General features: G+C 35.6%; 1 pseudogene; it reads right to left on the bottom strand.

Annotated features, from left to right (window-relative positions):
• Positions 1–5222: 5222 nt before the first annotated feature.
• Positions 5223–6813, bottom strand: LOC116591845 (annotated as a pseudogene).
• Between the last annotated feature and the right edge of the window lie 15495 nt (positions 6814–22308).

Raw genomic sequence — 22308 nt, 5'->3', positions numbered from 1 at the left:
CTCATTTTTAATCGCATGTTGAGGATGATGATGATGATTTGGGCTTGAGTTGTGTAGGTTCCTTATGTATTTTGGATACTAATACTTTATTGGATAGACCATTTGCAAGTATTTTCTCCCATTCAGTAGGTTGTCTTTTAGTTATGTTGTTTCTTTTGTTCTGCAGAAATGTTTCATTTTGCTATAGTCTCAATAGTTTATTTTTGCTTTTGTCTCACTTGTTTCAAGAGACATATCTAGAAAAATATTGCTACAGCTGATTTCAGAGAAATTACTCCCTGTGCTCTAGTCTAGGATTTTTGTGGCTTCAGAACTTGTATTCAGGTCTTTAATCTATTTTTAATTTACTTGTGTTTCTGATGTGAGAATGCGATCTAGATTTTTTTTTTTTTTTGGCATGTTGCTATCCAATTTTCCCAACAACATTTTTTCATAAGACTGTCTTTTCCCACTAGATGTTCTTGTTTCCTTTGTTGAAGATTATAGTTGACTATATAATTGTGGATTTATTTCTGGGCTCTCTATTCTCTTCCACTGGTCTATGTGTTTATTTTTGTTCCAATACCATACTGTTTTGATTACTATAGCATTGCACTATATCTTGATATATGGGATTGTGATACCTCCAGTTTTGTTCTCCTTTTTCAAGATTGCTTTGGCTAGTAGGGATCTTCTGTAGTTCCAAACAAAGTTGAAGGTTATTTGTTCTAGTTCTGTGAAAATGCAGTTTGCATTTTGATAAAAAATGCATTTGATCTGTAGATTGCTTTGAGTAGTATGGACATTTTAATATATGTTCTTCCAGTCCGTGAACATGCAATATCTTTCCATTTGTTTGCATTATCTTCAAATGTTTTCATCAGTGTATTATAGTTTTCAGGGTACAGATCTCTCACCTCCTTGGTTAAGTTTATTCCTAGGTATTTTATAATTTTTGGTGCAGTTGTAAATAGGATTGTTTTCTTAACATCTCTTTCTGTTATTTTGTTATTAGTGTATAGAAATGCAACAAATTTCTGTATACTGCTTTTGTATTCTTCAAATTTATTGAATTCCTTTATCTGTTCTAGCAGTTTTTTGCGGAGACTGTAGAATTTTCTCTATATAGTACATCATATGAAAATAGTGAAATTTTAACTGCTCTTTACCAATTTTGATGCCCCTCTCCATACCTCCATGTCCCTCCCTTCCTGGAACAGTTCTGTGGATCCATTTGGTTCCTCACCATGTCTATACCATTCTTATCTTCTTTGATTTTGGCCACTTCTCTACATTTAGCTGTGGAGAGGCTGGTCTGCCAGTCTTTGGGTAGTTTTCTAGGTTATTTATATTGATATAGGTGATATCTCATTGTATCCTTGGGACAAGGTAAACTTAGCATCCTCCTACTCTGTCATCTCCCCAGGAAGTCCCAGTATTTTTCATATTCTTCAGATAATTACCCAGAAAGGGAAGAGTTGGCTCATGTAGTAGTCTTATTCTTAATGTTTTTGGAGGTTTCCATACAGTTTTCCACAGTAACAGCACCAATTTACAATCTCACCAACAGTGTACAGAGATTCCTTTTTCTCTGTATCTTCTCTAGTACATGTTATTTCTTATCTTTTGACAATAACCATTCTAACAGGTATGAGATGATAATTAATTTTCATCTCACTATTAGTATTATAGATCATTTTTTTTCTTTGCCTGTTGACCATCTGTATGTTTCTTTTGGCAGATTTGTCTATTCAGATTATTTGCTCATTTTTTAATTGGGTTGTTTAATTTTGGTTGTTGAGTTGTTTGAGTTCTTGATGTATTTTGAATATTAATACTTTATTGAATATATGGTTTGCAAACATCTTCTCCTACTTAGTGAGTTGCTTTTTTATTTTAATGATTGTTTCCTTTGTTATGCAGGAGTCTTTCAGTTTGGTATAGTTCCATTTGTTTATTTTTTGCTTTTGTTTCCTTTGCCATTGGAGTCAACACACAAAGATGTTGCTAAGACTAAAGTCAAGGAGATTACTACATATGTTTTATTCTAGGAATTTTATGATTTTGGATTTTGCATTCAAGTTTTTAGTCAATTTAGTTTTGTTTGATGTTTGTGTTTGTTTGTTTTTTGGTGTGTGTTTGATGGAACAGTGACCTAGTTTCATTCTTTTGCAAATGGCTATCCAATTTTCCTAGTAGCATTTATTGAAGAACTGTCATTTCTGCTTTGTATGTTCTTGGCTCTTTGTATGTTCTTGGCTCTTGATATCTATATATGTGGGAGTTTACCTCTGGACTCTCTATTCTGTTCCTTTGATCTGTTGTTGGGCCCCAAGAGGCTAAGATGGTGCCGGGTGGCCTTCTCTTCCGGATCGGGAACCCACATGGCCGACCACAAAGGTGCCAAAGTGGCGGTTTCGGTTTCCCATCAGTTTCGTTTCCCGCGAGTCTCCACCCCCTGCAGGGCGTGTCTCTCCCAACTCCCGCGGACACGGCACATCCCCATTGGTCCCCACTTTGCTGACCTCACTTCCCTTCCCTCACCCCATATAAGCCGCTGCCCTGCTCAATAAAGTGAGATCCTGCTTCGACAGACCTCCCGAGCCCGGTGTCTTCTGTGGGTGCGTTCCGGGTTCACGACACTCGCCATCCCGCTCAGCCCCAAGGAGAGGCCTCCGGCTGGCCCGGGCGCCTCCTCCCCTCGGCGGGCAGCCCAACAATCTGTGTGTCTGTTTTGGTACCAATACCATAGAGTTTTGATTAATATAGCTTTGTAGTATAGTTTGAATTCAAGGACTGTGATGTCTCCAGTTTCATTCTTCTTTTTTAAGATTGCTTTGATCTATTTGGAATCTCTTGTGGTTCCATACAAGTTTTAGAATTATTTGTTCTAGTTCTGTGAAGTATGCCATTGGAATTTTGTTAAGCCTGACATTGATTCTGTACATTTCTTTGGGTATATGGACACTTGAACAATCTTAGTTCTTCCAATCCATGAGCATGAAATATCTTTCCACTTATTTGTAACTTAATCAATTTCTTTCATCAGTATCTTATAGTTTTTTATTATACAGGTCTTTCACTTCTTTGGTTAAATTTATTTCTAGGTATTTTACTCTTTTTAATGCAATTGTAAATGGATTATTTTCTTATTTTCTCTGTTGTAGAATTTAATTTCTTAGTTGTAGCAGTTTTTCTGGTTCATTCTTTAGAATTTTTTAAATATAATATTATGTCATTTGCACATAGTAACAGTTTACTTCATCCTTTCTGACTTGGATACCTTTGTTTTGGTTTTTGTTTTTCCCTTGCCTAATTGCTGTAGCTAGGATTTTCAATATTATGCTGAATAAAAGTGGGGAGAGTGGGCATCCTTTTCTTATTACAGATTTTAGAGAAAAAGCTTTCAAATTTCCCCCACTGAGTATAATGTTAGCTATGAGATTTTCTTGTATTATGATTTCCCCCAGTTCACCTGTAGGGTGGTCCATGGCCATCATGGCATATTGAAGGTTTGATCTCTCAGCAGGGCACACCCACTGGTACTAGCAAATTGGAGGGATAACTCCAAAATAGTGCCCATTAGCGTGAATATTAGTAAGATAGTTTAAGATCTCAAAAATGGCTCCCACCAGACGGAGAAGTTCCTGGGGAGGGTCCCTGCTGCTTCTGCCTTCCTGGTAGATGCTTTAAATTTAGTAAATGGGTCTCTTCTACATGTGGTCTATGCACTTTTCAAATTGGGGTGTGTGTGTGTGTGTGTGTGTGTGTGTTGGCTTCCAAATTGAGTAATCTGCACAGAAATCCTTTAAGAGTGAATTTTCCATTCTCTAGAGCTTTTTTGAACATAATCTCTGTTGATTTTTTAAAAAGATTTATTTATTTATTTGAGAGAAAGAGAGAGAGAGAGAGAGAGAATCTCAAACAGACTCACTGCTAAGTGTGGAGCCAGACAGGGGGCTCGATCCCATGACCCTGAGATCATGACCTGAGCCAAAATCAGAAGTTGGATGCTCAACTGTCTGAGCCACTCAAGTATCACTCCACTGATTTTTAAAACCTAATGATTTGGGATTTCACTCCTGTGAAGGATCTAAGAGCTGGCATCGGTAATATGGAGTTGGAATCTCTCATTCCTCAGTGAGAGGTTCAATACCTTTTATATCCCTCCTGATTGGGACTCACCATGAATGTGGTGTTTTGTTTTTGTGGTTTTTTTTTTGTTTGTTTGTTTTTTTTCCCTTGACAAGTCTATGTCTCTTCCTTTCTCTCTCTTGATGTTGTCATTTACTTCTTTGTTGTGGAAACTGTTCATTCAATTATCAGGTAATTTTTATTTTTTATTTTTTTAAGATTTTATTTATTTGATGGAGAGTGAGAAAGAGCAGCAGCAGAAGGAAAGGGAGAAACAGATTCTCTGCTGAGCAAGGAGTCTGATGCAGGACTTGATCCCAGAACCCAGGACTATGTATCAGGTCATTTTTATTTTTATTTTTATTGATTTTATTTATTTGACAGACAGAGATGACAAGTAGGCAGAGAGGCAGGCGGCGGGGGGTGGGGTGGGGAGGATGAGGCTCCCTGCTGAGCAGAGAGCCCCATATGGGGTTTGATCCCAGGAGCCTGTGATCATGCCCCGAGCCAAAGGCAGAGGCTTTAACCCACTGAGCTACCAAGGTTCCCCAATATCAGTCATTTTTAGAGTAATTTTTCCACATATAATTACAGATTTTTAAAAATCAAGCATTTAACATTTTTTATTTATAAATCAATAAATGTGTATATTAAAACTAAAAAAAAATAGACAATTAAATGACTAGGCAAATGAAACTATTTGCAGATTTGAATGTTTTGTAAGTAGCATAATCACTGCACACCGTACCCTGGATGTACATAACTTACTTTAAGTGTCTTACTTAGATTTTTCAAAATCAGATACTTCTCTGAATTTTAAGGAAGTCAAAATCATTTAAAATATGAGGATTAGGAGTTAAGGATGAGCTATATATCCAATTTAAATAATATTAAAAACAAAATATAAAATATTAACAGAAGTGAAATTTTTCTAAAGGGAAGTATTTACTATTCCCCCTCCCAAAGTAGGTAAATTATACTACAGAGTAGAAATCTACGTGTACTGAGATACATTCTTGCTTTGATAAGTGTAAAAAAAAATCATCTTGTCTAAATTTTTAGAGCTATGCAGTTGGAAATACAGAATTTTACTTTTATAAGTATGTCCGTTAAGAGAAGTAAGTTAGCACAATTATTTGAATTGGTTGTCTACACACTGAACAGGACTTATCCTTCTCTTTAGCTTCTTTGCACACATAAAGTCTGCCATAAAATGTCCTGTTTTGCCATGAACAATACAACCATATTTAGGCTGTCATTGGTAAATCACACAAGGTTCAATGGCATTAAGGGAAAAACTAGATTCTATGATTTTTATCTTTGTCTTGTGTTTCTTCCCTTCAAACTCTCTGATGTTTTCTTGGCTGCTATAAATGTTGTTAGACATTGATGACTGAGAATGGTCCTCACTTTTTTGGGATTGGGAAGCTTGTATGATTTTATCATCATTTTCCTCAACACATGGCTCTCTGTGTTACTATTCACTGTATTTTTTTTTTTCCTTAACAATCAGGGACATCAAAGCCCTATTTTACTTGAATTTAGTTTTCTAGTTTGTCTTTCTCAGGCATTTTACCTTTATCTTTCACTTTACCTTCAGGAAGCCAGTTCTCATGAGAAGCCCAACATCTGTTGCAATGAAGTAGAAAAGGATTCATTTCATTGCATGAAGTGCACTTCAGTAGTCTACTGAGGAAATTTCAGGATCTTCTTAAGTGAATCTGTATTACTCTTTCCTGCCTGATACACAGTTACTCAACATACCTCATCCTCCTCCCTGAGAGTTCTTGTCCTTCCTCACTAAGGCTATCATCTTCTGAATTGAGAGACACAACTTCAAAATCTACACTGGATTGATCTGAAACTGAATCCTGATCCAACCAATCACATGAATGTTCACCAGCATCAAGATCTGGATTTGATGGAGTGAGTCTCTGTTGATTCACTGCTACTGTTTCTTTCACAAAATTATCTCCCTTATTACACACAGAGAAAGATTTTCATCAAAGGAAAGAAATAAATTCAGATTTGTGGTGCTTTTCCCTCTGTCATTCACCAGGTAATGCACCTAAATGTTCCTCTGTCCAACTAATTACTCTCCTTTTACATGAGGTAGATGGTTTAGGAAGCAAATCTGAAGATGAAAGTTTCTCTTTTTACAACTCTTGACCAGGGCCCTTTTGATCACTCCCACCTTCTAGGTGACACTTATTTTTACTCACAGATTTGAAATGTGCCTGAATCTGATGGTTTATGCTGATTGACTACTACAAAGTTTCTGTGGATTGTTATATATATTTTCCTGTATTCTTTTACAGAGAAGCTTGGCACTCTAAGCAAATCCCTTAGAAGATAATTGGAACAATACACAATATGCTATAGTTTCTCAACATATAATTGTTTAGTCATAATATACTGGCCAAAATAAAATATAACCTTTTGTAATAAAAGTGTCTTTTTGTGTGCAGATTTTAGCAACTTCAAAAGCAATGACTTTGGTTTCACTAGGGTCTCTTGTTCTGAAGCTGAAATTTGTGAGGTGCTTATAGCACCCTCAGCTGACACAGACATATTGGTACTGTACTTTTGTATGGAACAGTGTAGAATAAGGGCCCTACATTGGTGACCACTGGTATCTATCTGCTTAAAGGGAACACAGCTGCTCCTTACTAAGTGGGGTTTTCCGCACCTGGAGTCCATGGGAGTAGCGACACTCAAGGCTCCTCAGTTCCCTTTACTGGGTACACAGAAACCCAATGTCCTGGGCCTCAGCGACCATTCCACTTGTGAGCCACAGGCCACTGGGGAGCTTGAAATCACTAGGGCCCGGAGAAGAAGGGGGTTCCTGGCTCCATCAGTCGGGTTAGGGGTGCCCCTTGAGCTCTGGTTCTTCCTCCATTTCCCTTTCTAGGCACACAGGGCTGCACAGGCCCTAGAAGGAGCCCAGCCAGCAGAGGCGCACCGAATGCATGCTCCCTGCTTCCCCTGTAATTGTAGAATTTTTGTGCCCATGGGAGGATGTAATTTAAGCTCTTGCTATGCCTCCATCTTAAACCCAACTCCTTCTTCTTTATTAATGTGTTTACAGTTATAAATTTCCTTCTAGCTAGTGGTTTAGCAATATTCCATATTTTTATATGTATTTTATTTGTTTTCATTAATCTCAAAGTATTTCTAATTTCCCTTTTGATTTTTTATATTTTGTATTTTATTTAATTTCCACATATTTATAAGTTTTTCTATTTGGAAATGTATGTACATATCAGTATTTATCTAGGTATCTATCTACTATGTTATACTTATAAATCTACCCTGGAAATCCATGGTACTGAGATATTTTTTGGAGAACAAGAAGGTATGTCCCTACTTTAGAGAGAACATATGAAGAGGAATATGACATTTCATAAAAATATTCCAGTTAAAACCATAATCAGAAGGTGTAATGACTGCCTAATGCTCATTTCCAAGGCAGGAAGACTGAGCCTCTGGCCGTCAATGTGCTATGCCTGCATGTAAGGCAACTAAGAAAGAAAAATTTTGGAGTTACACAGATTTGCTTCATTAATACAAGTCTACCAGTTTTTGAGGAGAAAAAAAAAATCCTTAGAAGTGCTTTCTTCAATATTGTTTTGAGATGAGTGAGATAATTGATATGAAACATTTTGCAGGTACCAAAACAAGCCTTTCATCCATACTCACTGTTATTTGCATATTTCTAATAAAGGGCTTCACTATCAATACCTTCCAAAATGATGAACAGTGTCAGATTATAACTTTCAAAAGTCCATGAAGTCTGATCTAAGAGACATTTGAAGAAACCTTAACATGCCAACAAACTGGTAGTTGATGGTCACAACTAGCAGAGATCATTGTAACACTGGTTAATTTTGCTACCTAGAAAGATCTATGCTTGCTAGTAGAAGACACCAGGGCAGGTGGTACAGGGGAGTATGAAGGAAAAACTTTAAGAATGTGTAATTTCCTAACAATGCCAGGGCAGATTAGTGTGATTGCTGACTGGAAGAGCCCAGAAGGAGTGGGTGATAGACTGTAGCTATGGGAAATTTGATTGCTTAAATGCTTTAGATGACTGTTAAGAAAAAAGGAGGAGGAGAAAGAGGAGAAAAAAGAAGAGGAGGAAGCGGCCCAGACACATGAAAAAGAAACTAAGAATTCATGGAGAGTTTTTAGGTGGGTTGTATCTAATGTAATTCTTTGCCTTTTAAGTGTCAAATTTGGTACTTTCCCATATTTAGTGAGCTTTAAATTATAAGAATCATCTTAAAGCTAAAACTACTCCTCCAGACATAATTCTAAGGTAAATAATTTTGGCAGGACTGGGCACTAACCCACTTTTATCTCTTTCCTACTATGAGAATTAGTGGTAATAACATAAGTATTATTTTTTCTTGGGAAAATATTTTCTGGTTTTCTAGAGAAATAAAAGTCTTTCTTGCTAAAGATCTTTTAAAATTTTGAGTTTCTTTGGTAACTTTGTATATTCCTACAATTTTCAACTTAATTTTAGCTTAAAATTTACGTGAAGCAATTTAAAGAATGATTTTAAAACTGATTACAGGAAAAGATTGTTTTGAATTCCACACCCCTATCAGGTTCATGTAAAGTGTATGAGGAGCAATTTTATATTTTTAGTGTACAAATAGAAAATTTTTGTTATTTTCATATATATTTATTATTTATGACTTTTTTATTTTTGGTATTTAATAGAGTGTAAGGATACTAGTATCATGTGAACATAAAAATACATAAAATTTTTATTAAAACAAAGGTATACAGAAAATATTACTTTGGAGAGTCATCCATTATATGCAGTTTTCAGTTTATATGTGAGGTAGATGTTCTTGTGCAAAAATATCCATCTGTTGACATTTATGTTTGTCTACAATCCTTTTCATTGAGTAATCACATATTAGAAATATTAGACAACTCACCAGTCACATTTTAAATCCTGTACACATACAGAAACATCTTTAAAAGTAATATAATGAACCAGTGTTTAGAATTTTGTCAGTCATTGCCACAAATATTACTGAGATTCAGCGAAGTTTTAGATGAAAGTTTTCATGTAAAAATATGTGATATATGCCTGAATATTTAAAGATTTAATAATTATCTTATCAAAAGCAATATTATTAAGAAGTTATAAAGTCAGAGTGGGACTGGACCTCAGGATTTTCAACAAATAGCCTAACATATTTTTTCCTTTCATTAGTAGCTTTCAGAAATATTTTAGTTATAGAACTCCTTTTTCAAAAGAACACTATCATGAAAGCTTAATAAATAAAAATAGAAGTATTCTAGCTAAAAGCAGAATAACCTATTATTCTTCTTGTTCTTTTCACATACCCACAAGATCTGTTTTGTGGTGTCTGGGGATCCCTTGGGTTCCTTGGAAAACTTTCATAACATTTTATTACACCAAGTTGACAATTCAAGTAGTATGGATTTTCAATTTATGTTCATTATAAATGTAATGTATTCACAATTAGTAATACTTACTTATCACAGTTATAAGTGGATTCAGAAATGGTATTTTTTTTTTCAGCAGTAGATAACAAAAAGCCAGACTCACACTGGTAAAAACAAACAAACAAACAAACAAACAAACAAAAACAAAAAACAAACAAAAAAACAGACTAGAGTTTTATTGCTCTCTTAATATAACAAAAGAAGTGAAGGTAGGTAGCTACTGATGTTAGTTCAGTAGCTCAAAATTTGAGATGATTTTCTTAGCTGTCTCTCATGGTCACAAAATGGTCCTGAGACTTCAAGCTTTGGAACTCTCATTTAAGACAAAAAGAAACTTCCTTTATCAAGAAGACCCTTTCCCCAGAATCTCCTCAGCAAACTTCCACTTATGCCACATAACTCCTGCGTTATGTAGTAACTACTACCTGAAAATGGTGATTGACAACATACATACTTAGCTTCCCAGGCTCCTAATGGAGGTAAAATGAGAAAATTGAAACAGGAAGATTTTTGATAACCACTTAATAGTGTCTAACATAGTGATATTCAAAACTGAAGTAGAACTTATTAGATATTATAGGCTTTTACAATTGGAAGTAATTAATTTTTTTCTTTAATCTTATAGTGGTGAGGATGTTACTGGTGATTCTATCCTTGTATTAATTTAAAATTATTGAGATTTCTGAAAATAAACTTTAAAACCCTAGAATCTTTATTTTATTGTTTTTTTGTTTGTTTTTTTTTTTTTAGAATTTTATTCCTGAAAACTAAATATAATCCTCATTTTGTATTCAATATATTTCTTTTTTTTTTTTAAGATTTTATTTTTATTTGTCAGAGTGAAAGAGTGAGCACAGGCAGACAGAGTGGCAGAGAGAGAAGCAGGCTTCCCACAGAGCAAGGAGCCCAATGTGGACTCGATCCCAGGATGATGGGATTATGACCTGAGCCGAAGGCAGCCACGTAACCAACTGATCCACCCAAGTGTTCCTTCAATATATTTCTATAGTCTATCTATTTTGGAAAACATACTTACATATTGTTTATAAATTCTCAATAGACAGATTTCTCATACCTTGAAGGTCCCAATTCTCTACAAATTTGCTTTTTTCTTTAGAGTAATTTTCCCCTAAGGCTTTTATGCAGCTTTCAAATTTGATAAGCAGTATCCCTGGGGCAAATAATATATGTTAATAAAAAATTAAATTAAATTAAATTAAATTTTTAAAAATGATAAGCAGTAATATCTCATAGGATATGCATATCTGAGACATATATGCAAATCTGAACCATGGTGTGGAGGTAAGTGATTAATCCAACAGACAAGTCTACATGTCACCCTCGTATTTCTTTCTTTTTTTTTTTTTTAAAGATTTTATTTATTCATTTGACACAGAGAGATCACAAGTAGGCAGAGAGGCAGGCAGAGAGAGAGAGAGGAGGAAGCAGGCTCCCAGCGGAGCAGAGAACCCGATGCGGGACTCGATCCCAGGACCCTGAGATCATGACCTGAGCCGAAGGCAGCGGCTTAACTCACTGAGCCACCCAGGCGCCCCACCCTCGTATTTCTAAATTACATTATCTCTTAACCATAGGACAATCTGAAATCCTATCACTTGGTCCTTATTTGACTATTACGCACTAAATATCTGGAAATTCAGAAAACTTTAATAGTTTAGATAATAGTAATTATAGCAATTTAATTTTTCACGTAGTAAAAGAAAAGTAATATCCTGAGAATTTCTTATATCTAGAAAAGATTTAAAAGAGACAAAAATCCACGTGGACATCATCGGTTATGATGAGAGGTATGGGTGGCAAACCAAGCAACCATCTAGAGGTCAAAGCCAAGTCTGTCATTTAATCATTGAGAGCCACTGGCATAGTTCAGCTATGTTACTCTTGTTGCTCTTAGTGTAGACATCAGATGGACTAGTTGACACCAATTCATTGCTGAGAAGCCAGTATATGGGTTGGGGGAGAAGGGCAGGTAAAACTGGCCTTCATATAACTGTGATTCCTTTAAATTAAGGACAAACAGTATTGGAATAGTGAGTACTAGATCAGAGGGAAAAAGTCTGCTCTGGGAGAATTTTAATTGGACATTTAAAATTTTTAATTTGAAATTAATTTAATTTTAATCAAAAATTAATCTCCAACTTTATAGTTGCTTCATCACAGAGTACTTGGCCTTGTGCATTTATGTATTTTTAATTTGATATAGATAAACATTTAGGAAAAGTTTAGTGGTTTGCAACTTTATGGATTATAGTGCTTAAGAGAATCTGCCAAAAATCTGGGACTGGGAAAAACGGTACCTTTCCCCTTTTCTCTGTTAATATTTGTGGATTACCTGCTAGGGTATATACAATTTTATGTATAGTATCTAGTATAATTCTTACAGCAATCCTGGGTATTTTGGAATTGCTATAATCACTTAATAAAGTACTAAATTAAGGGACAGAGATTTTAAGAGACTTGCCAAATGGCACACAGCTTCTAAGTAGCACTGGGATTAAAGCCTGTGTTCACCAGCTGCCAGAACCTGCAACTATTTTCAAAAGATGCCAGGCAAGTGAGAATCAAAAGCCAATAATCTGCCCATTTTTTAATATGATTTCTGTTTTGTGTGTGTTGAGTTTGAGTTCTTTATAGATCCTGGATATCAACCTTTTGTCTGTACTGTCATTTGCAAATATCTTCTCCCATTCCGTGGGATGCCTCTTTGTTTTGTTGACTGTTTCCTTTGCTGTGCAGAAGCTTTTGATCTTGATGAAGACCCAAAAGTTCATTTTCACTTTTGTTTCCTTTGCCTTTGGAGACATATCTTGAAAGAAGTTGCTGTGACTGATATCGAAGAGTTTACTACCTATGATCTCCTCTAGGATTCTGATGGATTCCTATCTCATGTTGAGGTATTTTATCCATTTTGAGTTTATCTTTGTGTATGGTGTAAGAGAATGGTCAAGTTTCATTTTTCTACATATAGCTGTCCAGTTTTCCCAGCACCATTTATTGAAGAGACTGTCTTTTTTTCCACTGCATATTTTTCCCTGTTTTGTCGATGATTATTTGCCCATAGACTTGAGGGTCCATATCTGGGCTCTCTACTCTGTTCCACTGGTCTGTGTGTTTGTTTTTATGCCAGTACCATCCTGTCTTGGTGATCACTTTGTGATCATTTGGTGATCAAGCTTTGTAATAAGGCTGGAAATTAGGTAACGTGATGCCCCCAGTTTTATTTTTGTTTTTCAACATTTCCTTAGCGATTTGGGATCTCTTCTGATTCCATAAAAATTTTAGGATTATTTGCTCCAGCTCTTTGAAAAATACTGGTGGAGTTTTGATCGGAATGGCATTAAAAGTATAGATAGCTCTAGGCAGTAGAGACATTTTAACAATGTTTATTCTTCCAATCCAAAAGCATGGAATCGCCCTCCATCTTTTTGTGTCTTCTTCAATTTCTTTCATGAGTGTTCTGTAGTTCCTCGAGTGCTTTGTTTAGGTTTATTCCCAGGTATCTTATGGTTCTTGTACATTCTGTACATTTCTGTACATTGGTTCATACATACATACAATGTACATACATCAATGTACAGAAATCAGTGGCTTTCTTATACACTAACAATGAAAATACAGAAAGGGAAATTAGAGAATCAAATGTATGTACAGAATATACATTTCTGTACATTGTATCCTGCCATGTTACTGAATTGCTGTATGAGTTCAACACGTACAAAGCAGACAATCATATAAAAAAATGGGCAGAAGATATGAACAGACACTTCTCCAATGAAGACATACTAATGGCTGTCAGACACATGAAAAAATGTTTATCATCACTAACCATCAGGGAGATTCAAATTAAAACCACATTAAGATGCCACCTTATACCAGTTAGAATGGTCAAAATTAACAAGACAGGAAACAACATGTGTTGGAGAGGATGTGGAGAAAGGGGAACCCTCTTACACTGTTGGTGGGAATGCAATTTGGTGCAGCCACTTTGGAGAACAGTGTGGAGATTCCTCAAGAAATTAAAAATAGAGCTTCCCTATGACCCTGCCATTGCACTCCTGGGTATTTACTCCAAAGATACAGGTGTAGTGAAAAGAAGGGCCATCTGTACCCCCATGTTTATAAGCAGCAATGGCCACGGTCACCAAACTGTGGAAAGAACCAAGATGCCCTTCAACAGACGAATGGATAAGGAAGATGTGGTCCATATATACTATGGAATATTATGCCTCCATCAGAAAGGATGAATACCCAACTTTTGTAGCAACATGGATGGGACTGGAAGAGATTATGCTGAGTGAAATAAGTCAAGCAGAGAGAGTCAATTATCATATGATTTCACTTATTTGTGGAGCATAACAGATAACATGGAGGAAAAGGAGAGATGGAGAGAGAAGGGAGTTGAGGGAAATTGGAAGGGGAGGTGAACCATGAGAGACTATGGACTCTGAAAAACAATCTGAGGGTTTTGAAGGGGTGGGGGGTAGGAGGTTGGGGGAACCAGGTGGTGGGTATTAGGGAGGGCACAGATTGCATGGAGCACTGGGTGTGGTGCAAAAACAATGAATACTGTCACATTGAAAAGAAATAAAAAATTTTTTAAAAAGCCAATAATTATTGGCCTATTGCAAAATAAAATAACTAAAGAAACAAATAAAAAGAAACGATTATAGGATATGCCGTCTTTCCTCCCCAAAATATATACAAGACATTTAGCAATGATAGAAGAGATGTCATCTGCTAAGGGAACCAGAAGTTTCACTTGAAACAAAAAGAGTTAAGCAGGCAAGAATATGTGTTCAGCTTCAAAAGCAGAACCTTAACATAAAAGCATTTTATTACTATGTGTGCTTTTTTGCTCTTCTCACTCTTTTAAGAACATTACTGGTTGATCTTGACATAATGGTTCATTGTTAATGATTCTTGCAAACAACTGGATGTAGATGTGGACATGGGGAACAGACAGAGATATATTCATAATGCTAAGGAAAAAGATAAAATACTACATGTATGTTTAAAAAGTCATAAATATATCTTACAATAGGTAACAGAAAAAAACTCATGTAGTTTTAAGAAAAGAACAATGAAAGATATATTTTTCTCTTCAAAGTTTGTCTTGATTTTGAATAAAAGAATATCACTACATGTAAAACTCAGAAATTAATAGGCATTTCATTATCTTTTTTTTTTTACATAAGCAATCAGGGATCTTGAGAAATTTTGCTGTTTTCTCAATATTGGTCAGCTTTTTAACAGGAAAAGTTTACTTTATAATTAAATGTTTTAAAGTATTTTTATTTTAGCCACCATTTTTAATAATGATTTCAATGTTATTAATTTAACATCCAGTATGGTAATTTACCAAAATGTCAATGTGTTTAAAACAAGACATTCTAACCCCTGGTTAAGACTCAGAAAACATGCCTAAAACATTGTTGACCAAAACATATGCCTAGTGCATATTTGGCATGCACATATCAAAAATTTGAGTTATCATTCCTATCATACCCACAAGAATTTTTATAGAATTAAAACAAGGGTGTGATAAAATTTAAGAAAAATTCTAAAGTTTTATTTCCACATTCCTTGGAGAGATTTGGAAAGCTCAAGGGATCCAGAACAAATTATACTGCATTTCTCCTTTGCTCCCAGAGACTTTCATGAGGAGAAATCAGTCTCAACTGAATGCCAAAAGCATTCAAGGTAAAAAGTAAAAAATGCACGGTCTAAGAAATTTGTAAGCCATTCTACTTATATGCTTGTGTGATGCTTAATGCAAAAATCCCACATATTATATAGCAGTTTACAATGCCGTTTCTTATATTGTCTAGTCTGATTCTCAAAACCACTCCATAAGTGGATACCAGATTTCAAAGTTTCAGTTCATGCTTGTGCATTTACAGATAACTGATACTTTTTAAATGCTTAAGAAAAAGTGTACTCCTTGTCTTTGCAGTAATAATCATAATAATAATGGATAACTCATATTTACTGAGCTTTTAGTTTGTGACATCCTCTTTTCTAAGTTCCTAACAGTGTCTATCTAACCAATGCATTTTAGTATACATAATTATGGACTTTTTACTGATAGGAAAACTGAGGCATAATAATATTTATAACTTCCCAGGATTATAAAATCAGTAAATAAGGAAGCAGATGCTGAACTCAGGCAGGAAGACCAACTCCAGAGTTTCTACTCCATAACAAGGAAATTAATCCTCTTTTCCATCCTGAAGATGTACTTGAGAAACATCTCAAAAGCAAAGCAAAACAAAAAACAGCAAAATGTTGCAGTTTTCTTGTTCTTAGGTGAAACTTTAATTCTTAAATTTGTTTTTGTCACCCAAGTCTCCTGGTGATGCTCACCAATGTTGTAATCCATATAAGAATTTCCTCATTAATAGGTGACTTCCATGTTAGAGTAGGAGGTCTTCAACCTGATGTAAATGTAACATCTATAAATGTGACAGGTAATTGACATTCTCTTTAATATCAATATATTTATAAGAAGGAATGATGAAATGTGATCTGAAAGTAGAGAATAAACTATTTAAAAAATTTCATTAACCTATAATATATTGGCTTCAGGGGTACAGGTCTTTGAATCCTCAATCTTATACAATTCACAGGACTCAGCATAGCTCATACCCTCCCCAATGTCCATAACCCAGCCACTCTATCCCTCCTCCCCACATCCTCCCCTCACCCGCAACCCTCAGTTTGTTTCCTGAGATTAAGATTATCTTATGGTTTTTCTCCCTTCCCAAACCCATCTTATTTCATTTTTTCCCCTCCCTTCCCTCCATGACCCCCTGCCCTGCCTTTCAAATTTCTCATATCAGAGAGAAGAATAAACAAAGTATTAACTTAAAAGGAAGCTAGGAATTAGAAAAAGAATTTTAAACATTGAAGAGATGTTCAAGATATCTGACAAATAAATACAGTGAAACAGATACACTGTTTTACAGATGAGGATTGATGTTTGGGAAGGGAAATATGGTGGTTAAGTTTTTCCAGGGGTTCAGTGATGTTGGCTTGTTGAGATATACCTTCTCAGGTGAAGGATAAATTGTTACATCTGACCCTTTCTACAGTCAAAAAGGGACACAATGCCTGTGGGTTTCTTCAGATTTTGGAAGCAATATATTCCTCAGTTGGGTGTGATACTCTGGCCCATTTACCAAGTGACCAAAAAGTAGCTATCCTCAGTGGGGCCCTGTCTTAAGTCAGCTCAGGGTGCTATAGCAAAATAATATAAACTGGGTGGCATATAAACAACATAAATTAACCATCAGCATATTGCAGATAGAGCTTCAACATATGATTTTTGGTTGGGGGCACAAATATTTAGTCATTAATAGGCCCAGAACAAGAGAAGACTCTGTGACAGGTCCAGACTACCATGCAAGCTACTCTGCCTTTTCAGACATTTAATCCAGAAGACGCATGGTGTTTGAAGAATCAGTGGCAGATGAGGATGTTATTTGGAATCTTTGGTAGGCCTCTATAGGTGAATTACAACATAAGATTTTGGAGCAAGGCCATTAGCCACAGATAAATAGTTCTCTTTTGAGAAACCACACTGGCCAGCTGTTGGGCCTTAGTAGAAACTGAATGCTTAACCACAGGACATGAATTTACCATGCAACCTGAGCCGCATATCATAAACTGGGTGTTATCTGGCCTATTGAGCCATAAAGTTTGGAATGCACATCAATATTCCATCATCAAATGAAAGAGATATTGTACATGATCAGGCTTGAACAGACACTGAAACCACAAGAAATTATAAGTAGCCCAAATGCAAATGGTCCCCATTCCTTCTCTACTGTTTTCATTTTCTTTCCTCTCTTGTTCCCTTATCATGTAACATAAAGGGTATTGATTTTTTATCATAGTATTTAGGAATTGTTAATTTTATATCATAGTATTTAGTTCTGGGATATGAAGACAGCTAATAAACCCACTCAAAGACTTTATCTCCTTTTCTGGGCAAGAGGGTAATGGGATTTTGTTGTAGAAGGATAGTTCTATCACATAAACCAAAATTATAACCTTATTATTTTCTTTCTTTTAAGATTAAGTATGGCTTATGGAGATACACATGACTGCCAAGTTGACAAGGAGTGGACTTGTGTTAGTTAATCTTCTTCTATGTCATCTTGGCTGATCACAAGGTGCCCAGATTGAACAGTATCTGAATCTGTCTGTGGGCAAGTTTCCAGATGAGATTAGCATTTACATCTCCAGATTCAGTAGATTGCCCTTCCTAGTTTAGGTGGGCATTATCCAATCTGTCCAGGATGTGAGTAGAATACTGGCAGAGAAAGGAGAAATTTCCCCCTTTTTTGCTTCCTGGGTGTCTGTCTGAGATCTTTGCTTGGGATACCTCATCTCATCTCTTCTTGCCCTCAAGATGGGATTTAAACCATAAGTTTCCCTGGTTCTTAAGCCTCTGGACACAGACTGAATTGTACCGCCAACTTTCCTGGGTCTTCAGCTTGCAGACAGCAGTTCATGAGACTTTGCCTCTATAATCACATGAACAAATTTGTTGTATTAAATCTCCTTTTATAGGAATTCTATTGGTTTTATTTATATATTAGTGGCTCTTTTTCTCTGTAGAACCCTAAAAAATACAGTCTGCTATTAGGGAGAAATTATATGAATGAATCTCGGTGTTTGAGGCATATAACTCCTGTCTGAGTTGGTGTTTCATTAATAAATTTATGACTTACCCACCCACTATAAATTCAGGGATGCACTTGCCCATACCTGGGATTAGCATTGGCTTTAGAAATTTTATTTTCTAAATTTGCAAGCCTTCACTTCACTTGGTATTTTAGGGAGACTGGAATATAATATAAGACTTGATTTCTATATTGCTCTGATATTTAACTAGTGATGTGAAGTTACTGGTTAAGGAGAATGGGAAAGATTTTAGAGTAAAATTGGATAAATCAATATAGAATTTAGTTAACTAATCTCTAGATTCCTTGAGTAAGATTCCTGGACTCAAAACCAGTAGCATCATATTCAAAGGAAATAAATTTCAAAAAATTGGATCAAAAATAAATGTGGTACACACACACATACACATGCAAACACACACCATGGAATATCGTGCAGTCATAGAAAGGAGGAAATCCTGTCAGTTGCTATAACATGGAGGAACCTCAAAGACGCTATGCTAAGTAAAACAAGCAAATCACAAAAGGACATATGCTATATAATCCCATCAATTTAGGTATCTAAAGTAATAAAAATTATAGGGAAAGCAAGGAAAGTAGAAAGGTATCAAGGGCTAGGGGAGATGTGAGGGGGAATGAGTTCTTATTGAGTACAGACTTTTAACTTTGTAAGATGAAGAAGTTCTAGAAATTTGTTATACTGTGAATAAACTAAGGGCCTCTGATCTTTGCATTTTAAAATGTTTAAAATGGTAATTTAGTGTTATATATCTACAAAATTAAAAATTTAAATTTTAAAGGTTGATTCTAAAATGAATGAGAAAATGTCTGACAAAAGAATAATTTTAATATCATTACAATTCCTACAAGTCTTGCTGAAATACAATATAGATCAGATAGAAAAAAAAATGGTACAAATTCAACTTGTTTTCTCTTTAAAATAGCTAGGATAAACTTAACTAATTATCCAAAATCAGATAGACATTAATGATAACAATATGAAAACTATCATTTAACACTTCAAATCACTGTTGGTCAAAAAACCAAGTGTAACTAGTAAGATTGGAATTTGGTTTAATTGTACAAAGATCTAAAAAAAAAATGGGATATTTATCTCTCTACAAAAAACTGACACTTATCTGTCTCTAGTAGTTGCATCCAATGAGAGTTGATGACAAATATACAAGTTAAAAAGAAATCTGCAACTAATAATCAATGAATCCTTTTTTTTTAATAACCTAAATGTACATGTGTCATAAGAGTAAACGATGAAGTTTCTAAGACATCATTAATAAATGGTCTATGTGGTAAAATAAGACTAAAGCTAAACAAAAAAATCACATGAAAAAAATGATGCCTTGTAAAAACATTTGTTATCATGCTGAAATTCAACCATCTTAAATACAACATAGAAAATACAGGTTGACGCTCAACAGCAATTACCTTGTCATTATTTACTTCACTACATAAATATTACATGGAAAAAGTTGCTTTTTATTTCATCAATTCACTCCTCACTCCAATTACTGTTATGTTATGTACACTTGCAGTTAAAGTGAGTATAGTATTAACCATGGTACTATGGGGGAAAATTTGTTGAAAAAAATCTCTGTACTTATCTACCTGTTTTTCAGAAATGAGTCATGCTGTATTTTAACAACCAATCATCAATCATTAAGCAATTCAGAAACCATCCATAAACTCACACATTAAATAGTTTAAAACATATTATAAAGACATATAAACTATTTTATATCATAAGAACATGCATAATAGTCCATGATATAATACACTAGTAGTAGTTTCCTAGGGCTCCATTTAAAAAGTACCAAAACTTGGTGGCTTAAAACAACAGAAATACTGCCTCATAGCTGTGGACACTAGAAATCTGAATTCAGGTATCAGCAGGACCATGTTCTCTATAATGGCTCTAGAGGAGAATCTTTCCTTTCTCCTACCTTCTAGAGCCTACCAGCAATTCTTGGCATTTCTTTCTTTCTTTTTTTAATTTAATAAAGATTTTATTTATTTATTTGACAGACAGAGATCACAAGTAGGCAGAGAAGCAGGCAGAGAGAGGGGAGGAAGCAGGCTCCTCGCTGAGCAGAGAGCCTGATGCAGGGCTTGATCCCTGGGATCATGACCTGAGCTGAAGGCAGAGGCTTCAACCCACTGAGCCACCCAGGCGCCCCAATTCTTGGCATTTCTTAGGCTATAGATATATCACTTAAGGTAATGAGTGATTTTTTCCTACTGTGTCTTCACATTATCTTCCTTTTGTATTTTCCCTCTTTATATAAGGACATCAGTTCTATTGGATTATGGCTCACACTAATGACCTCATTTTAACTTTGTTGCCTGTATGAAGACCCTCTTTCCAAATACAGTCACACTGTGAAGTAGAAGGGGTTAGACCTTCAATATTGCTTTTCTAGGGGAAACCTATCAAGAGTCTACAACTGAAACACAAGATTATAGTCCAAGAGTTTTCAACATTAAAATCATTTTAGAAGTGGGCCAGTCAGTTAAGTGTCTGCCTTTGGCTCAGGTCATGATGTCAGGGTCCTGGGAGTGAGCCCCATGTTGGGCTCCTTGCTCAATGGAGCCCTCTCCCTCTATTCCCTCCCTGCTCATGGGCTCTCTCTTTCTCTTGCTCAATCTCATTTTATCACAAAAACATTAATTAATTAAGTCATTAATAATAATTATTTTTAAAAAGCTTTATAGTATGTTAAAATAGTTTAATTGAAGAAACTACATGAGAGCAACCACTGCTTATAACTTGTATGAATAACAGTGAAATAATATCTATACTGTAAGTCATCTAAAATACAGGAATCTGGGGCACCTGGGTGGCTCAGTGGGTTAAGCCTCTGCCTTTGGCTCAGGTCATGATCCCAGGGTCCTGAGATCGAGCCCCGCATTAGGCTCTCTGTTCAGCAGGGAGCTTGCTTCCTCCTCTTTCTCAGCCTGCCTCTCTGCCTACTTGTGATTTTTGTCCTTCAAATAAATAAATAAAATCTTTAAAAAAATAAAGTAAAAATAGGAATTCCTTTGAAAAAATAAAATTCTTAAACTCTGTCTTTTGAATACAGATGGCCAACAGACACATGAAGAAGTGCTCCACATCACTTCGCATTAGGGAAATGCAAATCAAAACCACAATGAGATACCACCTCATGCCAGTCAGAATGGCTAAAATTAAAAAGTCAGAAAATGACAGATGCTGGCGAGAATGCAGAGAAAGGGGAACCCTCCTACACTGTTGGTGGGAAAGCAAGCTGGTGCAACCACTCTGGAAAACAATGTAGAGGTTCCTCAAAATGCTGAAAATAGAGCTACCCTACAACCCAGTAATTGCACTACTGCATATTTACCCTAAGGAAACAAATGTAGTGACCCAAAGGGTCATGTGCACCCAAATGTTTATAGCAGTAATAGCCACAATAGCCAAACTATGGAAAGAACCTAGATGCCCATCAACAGATGAATGGATAAAGAAGAAGTGGTATATATATACTATGGAATACTATGCAGCCATCAAAAGAAATGAAATCTTGGCATTTGCGATGACATGGATGGAGCTAGAAGGTATTATGCTGAGCAAAATAAGTCAATCAGAGGAAGACAATTATTATATGATCTCCTTGATATGAGGAATTTGAGAGGCAGAATGGGGGACTGGGGGGGAAGGAAAAAATGAAACAAGATGGGATCAGGAGGGAGACAAACCATAAAAGACTCTTAATCTCACAAAACAAACTGAGGGCTGCTGGGGGCAGGGGGGAAGGGAGAGGATGGTTGGGTCATGAACATTGGGGAGGGTATGTGCTATGGTGTGTAAGCCTGACAATTCACAGACCTATATCCCTGGGGCTAATAATACATTATATGTTAATAAAATAAAAAATAAATAAATAATCTGTATTTTGAACCTCTAAATTGAGTAAGAAAAACAAATTATCAATCATTAAATATTAGTTCAGTACTTTATTGT

Source organism: Mustela erminea, chromosome 1, assembly GCF_009829155.1.
Source record: "Mustela erminea isolate mMusErm1 chromosome 1, mMusErm1.Pri, whole genome shotgun sequence".
NCBI classification, from domain to species: domain Eukaryota; kingdom Metazoa; phylum Chordata; class Mammalia; order Carnivora; family Mustelidae; genus Mustela; species Mustela erminea.
Note: the sequence above shows the minus strand (reverse complement) of the source record. Positions and strands in the feature narration are given on the sequence as shown.